Source organism: Triticum urartu, chromosome 7 (genome assembly GCF_003073215.2).
Source record: "Triticum urartu cultivar G1812 chromosome 7, Tu2.1, whole genome shotgun sequence".
NCBI lineage: Eukaryota > Viridiplantae > Streptophyta > Magnoliopsida > Poales > Poaceae > Triticum > Triticum urartu.
Window position 1 is genome coordinate 708,251,809 of NC_053028.1, and position 13,420 is coordinate 708,265,228.

Consider the following 13,420-nt stretch of genomic DNA (forward strand, 5'->3'; position numbering starts at 1 on the left):
TGGGCGGTGACACAGTCACCTATGTTAGAGTATATTGACTTAGGAGTCAAGTGAGAACACTTGATCATAGGTCATACTCATCGTTTAAGCTCAAAATGGGGTTACCATTTTTCGTTTAAGCATCTTGATGTATTCACATCTTGTTGAGTTGCTTTGACTCATGTCTTGGAGTAAAGCTTCTCTAAGATGGAATAACATACCTTGGGTGGTGGTGTGATTCTTGCTCATGTAGTTGAACTTGTGTGGGTGCTCAAGGTTGATGTAGCTCATCAAGAGTTGGGAGCACCACTTGGAGTTTGAGTTCATCTACCTACATGGGTTAGTTCTTGCAAGGAAGAGCACTTGTGTATCCAAAAAAAATGACACTCATGAAGCTCATCATAGAATTTGTCAAAGGATATGTTTGAATGGTTTTGTGCTTCCTTGTCTTCAACCACCATTGTGTAGAGTCTTGGTGATGTAGAGATTGCTCAAGATGTGAGTGAGTCGCAATCTCATGGAATTAGATTCAACCAAGCGCCTACATTGGTTAGACAACATGCAAGGTACAAATATATCCAAGACAGAAGATAGTTATCACAAGAGATATATCATGGATTAGTCATAAGCTCATGTCTTGCATGTATCCAATGGAGTTCTCTCCAAATTCGAAGCATCAATGATGTTCAATTCTCCTCTCAACCTGCAAAACACTTTCTCATCAAGCGGTTTAGTGAATATATCCGCTAATTGTTTATCGGTGCGAACATGCTTAAGATTGATGTCACCCTTAGCAACATGATCTCGAATGAAATGATGACGAACTTCAATATGCTTAGTTCGAGAATGTTGTACAGGATTATGACCAATTTTGATAGCACTTTCATTGTCACAAAGCAGTGGAACATGTTTCACATAAATCCCATAATCTTTAAGAGTTTGGGTCATCCAAAGTAATTGAGCACAACATGAACCAGCGGCAATGTATTCCGCTTCGGCGGTGGATAAGGATACCGAGTTTTGTTTCTTGGAAGACCAAGACACAAGAGATCTACCAAGAAATTGACAAGTACCCGAAGTGGACTTTCTATCAACCTTGTCTCCGGCATAATCTGAGTCGGAATAGCCAACAAGATCAAAAGAAGACCTCTTAGGATACCAAATGCCAAAATTTGGTGTATGGATTAAATATCTCACTATCCTTTTCACAGCCTTAAGATGACAATCTTTAGGAGCAGCTTGATATCGTGCACACATGCACACACTTAGCATAATATCGGGACGTGAAGCACATAGGTATAACAATGAACCAATCATAGAGCGATAAACCTTTTGATCAAGGGTTCACCATCTTTGGTCAAATCATTATGTCCACTAGTAGGCATGGGTGTAGACATACCTTTGCATTCTTGCATATTGAACTTCTTGAATAAGTCCTTGGTGTACTTTGTTTGAGAGACAAATGTACCTTCCTTAGTTTGCTTGATTTGCAACAAGAAAGAATTTGAGTTCACTCATCATAGACATCTCAAACTTCTCTGACATTAGCTTTCCAAACTTTTCACTAAAGAGAGGGTTAGTTGAACCAAATATGATGTCATCAACATAAATTTGGCATACAAAATAGTTCTCCATTAACCCTTTTAGTAAAAAGAGTAAGTCAATTTTACCAATTTCAAAACCACTTGTAGTAAGGAACTTGGTCAAGCATTTATACCATGCTCTAGGAGCTTGTTTAAGACCATAAAGAGCTTTGTGAAGTTTGTAAACATGATTTGGTTTCTTAGGATTGACAAAGCCGGGAGGCTGTTTGACATAAACTTCCTCCTCTATTTCTCCATTTAGAAAAGCACTTTTAATGTCCATTTGGTACAAGGTGATATTATGGTGATTAGCATAGGCAAGTAAGATGCGAATGGACTCAAGTCTAGCAACGGGAGCATATGTCTCACCATAGTCCATACCTTCGACTTGTGTGTACCCTTGGGCGACGAGACGTGCTTTGTTGCGAACCACTTGTCCATCTTCATCTTGCTTGTTGCGAAACACCCATTTGGTACCAATGATGTTGTGGTTGTTGTCGGGCTTCTCAACCAATGTCCAAACTTGGTTTCTCTCAAAATTATGTAGCTCTTCATGCATAGCGTTTATCCAATCCGGATCTTCCAATGCTTCTTCAACCTTCATTGGTTCAATGCTCGAGATGAATGAATAGTTTTCACAAAAGTTAGCTAAACGAGTTTTTGAGCGAGTGATTCTCCCGGTTTGTATATCATTGAGGATTTGCTCGACGGGATGATCTTTGGCAATTCTTGCTCGAACTCGTGAGAGCTTTTGCTTGGGTCTTTGTTGAGCATCTTCTTCATCTTGTTCTTCTTCTTGGCCTTCTTCATTGTTGACGTCGTCGTTCTCTTGTCGTGGTGGAGAAGGAGGTTGTTGATGTTCATCTTGACGTACTTCCTCGTTTTCTTCATCTTGGTGTGTCCCACTTGTGGATGCTTCCGTGTCGATTCTTGGTTCACCTTGTCGTGAAGTAGAAGCTTCCACTTGGACGGATGAAGTACTCTCCTTCACCTCCGTTGGACGAATTTTGCCAATGGACAAGTCTTGAATTGCTTCTGAAGGGTCTTTGTCTCCTACATCAATTGGCAATTGCTCTACTTGCGAGCCATTAGATTCATCAAACTTCACATCTACCGTCTCTTCAACCTTTCGGGTGAAATTGTTGTAGACACGGTAAGTGTGAGAGTTTGAGCCATAACCAAGTAGAAACCTTCATGAGATTTAGGAGCAAACTTTGAACGACGATGCTTATCAAGAATGTAGCACTTTGAGCCGAATACTCGAAAGTATCCACTTGAGGCTTGTTACCGGTGAGGAGCTCGTATGCGTCTTGCCGAGTAGCTTGTGAAGATATAGCGATTTGTTGCGTGACAAGCTGTCTCAACCGCTTCTGCCCAAAGTGCTTTGGTTCTTGTATTCATCAAGCATTGTCTTGCCATTTCAATGAGCGTCCGGTTCTTTCCTCTCAACAACTCCATTTTGTTGAGGTGTGTGTAGCCGAGAACTCGTGTGAAATCCCTTCTTCGTCAAGAAAGGTGTCACATTTGCGTTCTTGAACTCCGTTCCGTTGTCACTCCGAACCTTCTTGATCTTCAGATCAAACTGATTTTGGGCTTTCCTAGCGAAGTTTCTGAAGATCTTCTGGACCTGCGATTTATCATTGAGGAAAAATACCCACGTAAATCTTGAAAAATCATCAACTATAACTAGACCAAAGGAATTTCCACCGAGACTCTTGTAGGCATTGGGACCAAAAAGATCCATGTGAAGCAGCTCAAGTGGCCTCTTTGTGGTCATGGTGTTCTTCACTTGATGTCTTCCTCCAACTTGTTTACCTGCTTGACAAGCACTGCAAAGTCTATCCTTATCAAATATGACATCGTTAACTCCAAGGATATGATTTCCTTTAATAAGCTTGTCAAGGTTTCTCATGCCAACGTGACCTAGTCATCTATGCCACAACCAACCTTTTGAGGATTTAGCAACAAAGCAAGTTTTAGGTTGTAGCCTTTTTAGAGAAATCGACGATGTAAAGATCACCTCTACGCATACCGGTAAAGACCATTTTATGATTGTCCCGACGAAATACTTGGCAATCTACTTCAGTAAATAGGATTCAAACCGAAATCAGCAAGTCTAGATACTGAAAGTAAGTTGTAGCCAAGAGATTCAACGAGCATGACATTTTGAATGGAGCTATCATGTGAAGATGGCCACCTTACAGACCACTTTACCCTTTGAATTATCACCGAAGGTGACATATTTTCGAGACCGTTGTTTTCAGCAAGCTCACGAAACATCTCTTCATCTCGGTCATATGATCAGTACATCCACTATCAAGAACCCATTCCTTTCCTCCTGATTCATATCCCCGAAGATTTGCCATAAGACCAAAATGTCTCATTGCATCGTCGAGATCGAAGTCACTATCATCATCATCATAATATTCATGTTCATCATGATTTGTGACTCGTCATTTCCTAGAGAGGGCAATTCATTAGATGAATGATAAAGTGGTTACTTTTATGAATTCTCATAGCTTTGAGTATGATATCATTAATGATTCCAACATCCCCTTTAGCATGCTTAAGTATTGGCAAGTTCAAGAAGACATTTACCAAAATAGGATCACTAGAGTTCATCTTACTCAAGGCAATGGATTTATGGAGAATTTCATCTAAAGTTTTCAAGGAATGATTGGGAAATCGTTCCTCAAGAAATTTCCATATAGTATAAGCACAATCTTTAGTGGGCAAACTAGCAATCAAATTTTTGGGCAATCCTCTAATGATGAGCTCAATAGTTCTAAGATTGCGAATCATGTCAATATCTTCATCTAGGGTAGGATGCAAGGGATCAATATGGGGTGCACAAGGGCTAGCAATATACTTGTTCAAATGATATTGATTGAAGATTACAAGCATCTCATTTTTCCACTCATGAAAATACTTTCCATCAAGAATAGGCACTCTATGTCTAAGACTCCCTAGAGTAGACACATCCATCTTCCTCCAATGGTGATTAAACCAAGGCAATGGAGACCAAAGCTCTGATACCACTTGTAGGATCTAGAAGTAGATGTGTCTAGAGGGGGGTGATTAGACACTTCGTGCTAAAGTTGCAATTTTTAAGCTTTTTGGTTTAAGTGGAGTTTAGGCACAATTTCAGCGCACACAATACATATCAAGCAAGCAAGCAAAGAGTATATGAGCAGCGGAATGTAAAGCATGCAACTTGCAAGAATGTAAAGGGAAGGGTTTGGAGATTTCAAACGCAATTGGAGACACGGATGTTTTTCCCGTGGTTCGGATAGGTGGTGCTATCCTACATCCACGTTGATGGAGACTTCAACCCACGAAGGGTAACGGTTGCGCGAGTCCACACAGGGCTCCACCCAAGGGCAACGGTTGCGCGAGTCCACGAAGGGCTCCACCCACGAAGGGTCCACGAAGAAGCAACCACCCACAAAGGGTCCACGAAGAAGCAACCTTGTTATCCCACCATGGCCATCGCCCACGAAGGACTTGCCTCACTAGCGGTAGATCTTCACGAAGTAGGCGATCTCCTTGCCCTTACAAACTCCTTGGTTCAACTCCACAATCTTGTCGGAGGCTCCCAAGTGACACCTAGCCAATCTAGGAGACACCACTCTCCAAGAAGTAACAAATGGTGTGTAGGTAATGAACTCCTTGCTCTTGTGCTTCAAATGATAGTCTTCCCAACACTCAACTCTCTCTCATAGGATTTGGATTTGGTGGAAAGAAGATTTGAGTGGAAAGCAACTTGGGAAGGCTAGAGATCAAGATTCATATGGTAGGAATGGAATGTCTTTGGTCTCAACACATGAGTAGGTGGTTTTCTCTCAGAACATATGAGTAGGAATGGTGTGTGTGTTCTGATGGCTCTCTCATCGAATGAGAAGGAGGTGGAGGGGTATATATAGCCTCCACTCAAAATCCAACCGTTACACACAATTTACCAATCTCGGTGGGACCGAATCAGAAAACTCGGTCGGACCGAAATGGTAAACCTAGTGACCGTTAGGAATTTCGGTGGGACTGACATGCAACTCGGTAGGACCGATTCGGTTAGGGTTTGGGCATAACGTAATCTCGGTGAGACCGATTACACAAACTCGGTGAGACCGAGTTTGGTAATTAGCTAACCAGAGAGTTGGTCAGGCAAACTCGGTGGGACCGATTTGCTCTTTCGGTGAGACCGAGTGGAACTCGGTGAGACCGAAAGTTACAAAGGGGAAACACTGAGTTTACATTGCAATCTCGGTGGGACCGATTACACAAACTCGGTGGGACCGAGAATATGTGCAATGGGTAACAGAGAGTTTGCAACCCCATCTCGGTGGGACCGAGATCCTTATCGGCAGAACCGAATTGCTTGGGTTTGGCAGTGGCTAATGACAAGTGAAACTCGGTAGCGCCAGATAGGAAAAATCGGTAGGACCGAGTTTGGCTTAGAGTTTAGGTCATATGTGGATGTGGGAAAGTAGTTGAGGATTTTGGAGCATATCATTAAGCACATGGAGCAAGAGGCTCATTAAGCAACACCTCATCCCTCCTTGATAGTATTGGCTTTTCCTATGGACTCAATGTGATCTTGGATCACTAAAATATAAAATGAAGAGTCTTGAGCTTTTGAGCTTGAGCCCATCCTTTGTCCTTAGCATTTTGAGGGTTCCTCTTTCACATCCATGCCATGCCATTGTTGAACTTATCTGAAACATGCTAGATAGAAGTGTTAGTCCAACACGAGATATGTTGTCATCAATTATCAAAACCACCTAGGGAGCACTTGTGCTTTCAGTATGTTAGCTTATGCCTCTCCCTGAAATAAAATTGTAATAATGATTACCGGTCTAGTTATCGATTTCCTAGGGACAAATAACTTTCTCTTGACAACAAGCTCTCTACTAAAACTAATTTAGTTGTGTCTTTACCTAAACAGCCCCTACTTTTTATTTACGTAATCTTTATTATCTTACAAACCTATCCAAAAACACCTACAAAGTACTTCTAGTTTCATACTTGTTCTAGGTAAAGCGAACATCAAGCGTGCGTAGAGTTGTATTGGTGGTCGATAGAACTTGAGGGAATATTTGTTCTACCTTTAGCTCCTCGTTGGGTTCAACACTCTTACTTATCGAAAACTATTGCGATCCCCTATACTTGTGGGTTATCATATCCCTTCTCCAAACAGGAGGAAAAGGGCCACCTCCGAAGATTGGGTGGGGCGGTCTTTCAAGAAGGGAAAGACGCCGCCGTCGACTGGCCTGGGTTTGGAATGTGACGCCGTTGAGCAGCTCCAACAAGGGAATCCATAGTACTTTGATAGCGTCCCGCTCCATTATAGTTACCGAAGATACACGTAATGCATTTATGCATTTTTACAGGTCGGCACAGAATTTTTCGGGGTGATCCTCTTCTTCGGGGATTCTCCTCCCAGAGATGATGGAGAGCGAGATGCCCCCTCCGACCTCCTCGCCCAATAAGGCGGATGACTCTGAAGTGTCATCGCGGAGGGTCCCTTTAGACCGGGGGATAGAAGAGGCAATACCCAAAGGTGGATCTCCGACCATCCGAGATTCCGGGGCTGGTGATAACCAAGGCCCCGGATTGTCTGGTTCACAGCCGGCAGCGATTTTGAAGACGGGTGAGCTGATTCCTTCAAAGGATGATTGTGCTTTTGGGGCAGCCTCGGGGAACCCGGAGACTCCGGATATATTGTGGGACATGTTGCGGAAAGCATCTGTCTCGGGGGAACAGCGTACCTTGATGGGTACAGTGATTGAGAAGATTTCGTCCGCGAAGAGCGGATTAACTGAAGCCTTCCTGAGCCTACTGAAGGGCTTCGAGGTTTTTAACCTAATATTTTCAGCTATGTTTCATTTGCAAAGATGCGCCTGTGTATAGGTAGTAGCCCCTGATACTCGGGTTGGCTTCCGCTGGGAAGCAAAATGGAGGATCGAAAAGGACCGTTTGAGGACTAACCTGATCAAATTTTAACACATGCTTCTTCTCCCTTGGCCGCTTCCTGGACTATGGAAATTGCCAATTTGCAGCGGAAGCTTGATGTGGCAGGGGATGATCTTGCTTTAATCAATATGCGTCTTGACGAGTCGCAAGGTATGTATTCGGGGCAATCCTCATACATATTTGTGGTATAAGCATGATGCTGAAATTTGGCTAGAGATGGTGCTGCCGCCGTTGAAGTTCTTCGAGCGGAGCTGGCCCGGCGTAGCAATGCTGCCGCCGAAAAGGCATCGGATGAATTAAAAGCCGAACGAGCTGCATGGCGCCAAGATGAGGAGAAGATATCCACGATGACGCTCGAGCTGGAGAATGCTACCGGCTGCTGTGAATTTCTGGAGAAGGAGAGTGAAGCCTTAATGGCTGATCTGGAGAAGGCCTTACAAGAGGCGAGAGGAGCGCAGTCGGAATGCAGAGCGGCCTGTGAGGAGGTTCGACAGGCGAGGGAGATTGTGGCTGGAAAGCCCTTTCTGCTGCAAACTAAGTTCGGCGACCCGAACTATGCCCACCTTAACCAAGTATGGAGTTCTCCGGACGAGTTCTTGGACTTGCCGAAGAGTTCTGCTGATGCGGCGCAGTATTACCAAGCGCGGGATGGATATTCAACGGAGAAGCTTTTTTGGTCGCAGTTTGGCGCATCAAAGCGCCCTTTGTTGCTCAATGAACAGATGTCCCAATGGGCCAAACTTCATAGGATGTCCGGCGCTGCCATGAAGGACGTCGTATCCGGTTGTGGCCAACCGAGCCTGTTCCGAATAGCTATTTCGATTTAGTGCAAAGGATTGTTGACGCGGTGCCACGTATCGACGGTGTGAAGCGGTCAACGTGCATTGAGGGTGCACGGATGGCTTTTGCCCGAGTCAAGACGTTCTGGGGGAAGATGAAGGCCATCGATGTTGTGATGAAGGGTCCACCCAAAGGCAAGGACTGTCCGGAACCGGAGCATTATTTTGAAGACATCCTAGAGGCCGCCCGCTTTGTAGAGGGTCAGTGCTCAAAACAAATAATGTTCGAGTGATGTGTATGAAAATTGTAAAAGATAATTTTATAGTTAATCTATTTATGTTTGGCTTGAAAGCTTGAATTCCTCCTGTGCGGCCGTTTTGATATAATCTGAAAGTTTTCCAGTCGTTGGCTTCAGCCCCCTCGTAGGAAGTACGGGGGTGTTCAGAAAAGCATTTAATCACTCTTTATCCAACGTCTTGGTCCATGGAGGTGATAATGCGGCAAACCAGACAATCCGACTATAAGGCGTTAACACTTTCACTTAGCCATAGGAGTTTTATGGTGGAGCTATGACATAGCCCCTGGTATGTATGCGGTGTATGGTGCCTTACATATTTGATGTGAAAAAGATCCCTCGTGTGACATGGAGAATTGCTAAAGATTCCACTAAGTCGTCAAGTGGTTGACCAGCTCACGCCGCATCATGACAGCTAGTTTTCGGCTTTCTCTACTGAGGTGCTCGTCCGGTTTAGACCAGGGCACAGTCGCAGTAGTTCTCCCTTTACTACCCTAGCCGATAGAGCGGAACGTAGGGTAGCAAGCACAGGAGCCGGGCAACCCAACTATTGACCCAAGACAATGATTCGGAGCTGATGCATATAAGGCCAAACTTGCGACGCCGAAGTATGTTATAGAGCTATTCGGACTTTTACTAGCAACTCATTTGTTCCCACACCGAGCCCCTGGCAGGTTAGGCCAAGGTATTTCTGTGAAATAACCACAGGAGCCGTATTAATCGGGAAAACCATACAGATGATTAGTTTGGATATTGTTTATTACTGGTAACTGGGCGATATGCCAATGATTACTTATGATATATATATATAAGCCACCCCCCGGCTATTTGACATGCTCAGGGTTGGAGGCAGAGGAACAAGCATAGTACAAGCTCGAAAAATAGAGAGTGCGGTCTACAAAAAGTTATTTTGGACCTCCTGTCGCACGTCTGCGCCGCCAGTCCTCGGTGGGGGGAGTCCTTGATGGACACAACCCCTTAGGTGAGTGTACGGATCCAGACTCCGATAGAGCCAGTTTTTGATTTTTATCCTGTTCATCACCTGTTTTCTAAAGGATAGCGAAGGAAGAAATAAAAAGAAAATAAATAATAACAAAAAAGTTACTGGAGTGCCTGCAGGCTTGTCCATATTGTGCTTCCGCCAATACCCATGGTATCTTGAGTGCGTAATGATGTATGCGTGGTACAAACTTTGTAGGTGTACGAAGTCGGTGGCGGAAGCCGGGTTGCTATTTCCGTTCTGGGAGTAGTTGATCCTTGGGTGGAGACTGCTTCTGACCCCCGTTATTTCGTTGGTGAACCTTTCCATCATCCCTGTCGCTTGGTGGCCTCCTCCCCTTGTGTTCGGCGTTGAGCTTGCCGGCCTGTTTAAAGACCCAGCAGTTTCTGTTGGTATGATTAGCTGGTTTATCGGGGTGGCCATGAATCTGACATGGTCGGTCCAATATCCTGTCCAGGTTGGATGGTTCATCTCGATTCACCTTAAATGGCTTTTTCCGCTGACCGGGCTTGGGGTTGCTGAATCCGGCATTGACCGCTGTGTCGCCTGATCTTTCATTTTCATTGCGACTGTTGTTTTTGCTTCCTCGTGGCTTGTCATTGCCGTCTCGGATTTCGGAGGTGCCCTGGTTGCTGGCGCTATTGCTTCTACTAGCGAGCCAGCTGTCTTCTCCCGCACAAAAGCGGGTCATCAGAGCAGTGAGGGTTGTCATGGATTTAGGTCCTTCTTGGCCGAGGTGGCGTGCAAGCCATTCGACTCGGACGCTGTGTCTGAAAGCCGCAAGGGCTTCCGCGTCCGGACAGTCGACGATTTGGTTCTTTTTGACTAAGAACCGAGTCCAGAGCTCCCTGGCTGATTCTTCGGGCTGTTGGACAATGTCACTTAGGTCATCGGCATCCGGTGGCCGGATATGTGTTCCTCGGAAGTTATCGAGGAAGGCCTCTTCCAAGTCCCCCCAGCTGCTTATGGAGTTTTCAGGCAGGCTGTTTAACCAGTACCGAGCTGGTCCTTTTTGTTTTAGTGGGAAGTATTTAATGGCGTGGTGGTCGTCCCCACGGGCCATATGGATGTGGAGGATGAAATCCTCTATCCATACCGCGGGATCGGTTGTCCCGTCGTATGATTCAATATTGACGGGTTTGAATCCTTTGGGGAATTCGTGATCCATTACTTCATCGGTGAAGCAAAGCGGGTGTGCGGCGCCTCTATGTTGGGCCACACTGCGACGTAACTCCGAAGGCGTCCCCCTGCGGTTTTTGGCTTGGTCGTGGCGTGGTGTGACACGTACGAATAGGCAGCCATCATCGCGTGTCGAAGTATGCTTTCGCCATCCGTAGATTGGTCTTGCGTGTCCTGCTCTATTGTCCAAGTCCCTCTGCTTCTTAGGCTCCTTGCCGTAGCTATCTGCCTACGCTTGAAGCGCTCCTGTTCGAGGGGCTCTTCGGGTACGATGAAGTATTCGTCGCCGAGGCTTACCTCATCTTCGAAAAGTGGAAGGTAGTTGTCATCCTCCAAACCGTCGCCGGGCAGGGCCTGTTCGTCGAGGTTGGCCTGCCCGTTTTCCTGTTCCTCCTGCTCGAATGTTGTTCCCACATGGTCTTCATTGCTTTCGGCGCCGTCCAGAGTACTATTCTCTCCAGTGCCATTGTTGATGCGGTGTGACTTGGGGCAGCGTTTGGGGCGCCGGAACTTAGACTGTGACTCAGGAGTTTTAACTAGATCTCCCTTGTCTTGTCCATGAGGCTTTTTAAGTGTATCGATCATGTACACGTCATGTGAAGGGGTGCTGTCTTGTGCCTGATGACTGGCGGGTCTTGGCCTTGCTCCTTATCTGCATCGTCGTCCGTACCGTCAATCTCTGCGGAGCCAGGAGTGGGCATGTCGGTTAAGTCCTCGACAGTGGCTATGAAGTGGGTGGCGGGTGGGAAACAAAATTCTCCGTCGCCAGCCCCTAGTTCGAACTAGACATAGTTCGGTTGCGAGTCTCCCATGAATGACAGGTTCTTTAAAGAGCTTAGCACATCACCCAAAGGTGAGTGCTGAAAACCGTCCGCGGCACTGAATTTGAAGATCGATAACCGATCTAGCTCGATGTCCGCAAGCGTACATGGTCCGGAACTTATAGCCAGAGACGAATCCAGAGTTCCATTGAAGAAGATATTGCGAGGTGCCGAGTCCGTGTGCGGCTCCAACGCTGCGGACTCTGTGGATTCGGATGGCACGATCTGCTCCGGTTCTAAGGCCATTGCAGCAACAGGGACCATCCCCTGGATGTGATCCGATGACAGATTTAAGTCATGTTCCTCGGAGCGAGGGGGAGCGATCGCTGCGGTCTCAAATCCATTGAAGATCAAGTCTCCACAGATATCCGCGATGTAGTTCAAGCTTCCAAATCTGACCTGGTGGCCAGGGGCGTAGCTATCGATCTGCTCCATATGGCCGAGCGAGTTGGCCCACAGTACGAAGCCGCCGAACACGAAAATCTGTCTAGGAAGGAAGGTTTCTCCTTGGACAGCGTCACTATAGACGATTGAAGGGGCCATCGAACCTTTCATTGACGGCACCGCGAAACTCTCAATGAAAGCACCAATGTCGGTGTCAAAACCGGCGGATCTCGGGTAGGGGGTCCCGAACTGTGCGTCCAGGATCGATGGTAACAGGAGATAGGGGACACGATGTTTACCCAGGTTTGCGCCATCTCTATGGAGGTAATACCCTATGTCCTGCTTGATTGATCTTGATGAATATGAGTGTTACAAGAGTTGATCTACCATGAGATCGTAATGGCTAAACCCTAGAAGCCTAGCATGTACGACTATGATAATGAGTATATCCTTTCCGGACTAACCCCTCTGGTTTATATAGACACCGGGGGGATCTAGGGTTTACATAGAGTCGGTTACATGAGAAGAAATCTTCATAGTCGATCGCCAAGCTTGCCTTTGTAGTGATCGAAAGTATGTCTAGAGGGGGGTGATTAGACTACTTGACCAAATAAAAGCTTAACCTTTTCCCAATTTTAGTTCTTGGCAGATTTTAGCTATTTTAGACAAGTCAAGCAATCATCACATAATTCAAGCAAGCATGCAAAGAGTATATTGGCAGCGAAAATAAAGCATGCAACCTTGCAAGAATGTAAAGGGAAGGGTTTGGAGAATTCAAACGCTATTGGAGACACGGATGTTTTTCCCGTGGTTCGGATAGGTGGTGCTATCCTACATCCACGTTGATGGAGACTTCAACCCACGAAGGGTAACGGTTGCGAGAGTCCACACGAGGCTCCACCCACAAAGGGTAATGGTCGCGCGAGTCCACACAGGGCTCCACCCACGAAGGGTCCACGAAGAAGCAACCACCCACAAAGGGTCCACGAAGAAGCAACCTTGTCTATCCCACCATGGCCATCGCCCACACAGGACTTGCCTCACTAGCGGTAGATCTTCACGAAGTAGGCGATCTCCTTGCCCTTACAAACTCCTTGGTTCAACTCCACAATCTTGTCGGAGGCTCCCAAGTGACACCTAGCCAATCTAGGAGACACCACTCTCCAAGAAGTAACAAATGGTGTGTAGGTAATGAACTCCTTGCTCTTGTGCTTCAAATGATAGTCTCCCCAACACTCAACTCTCTCTCATAGGATTTGGATTTGGTGGAAAGAAGATTTGAGTGGAAAGCAACTTGGGAAGGCTAGAGATCAAGATTCATATGGTAGGAATGGATATCTTGGTCTCAACACATGAGTAGGTGGTTCTCTCTCAGAACATATGAGTTGGAATGGTGTGTGTGTTCTCATGGCTCTCTCTCGAATGAAGA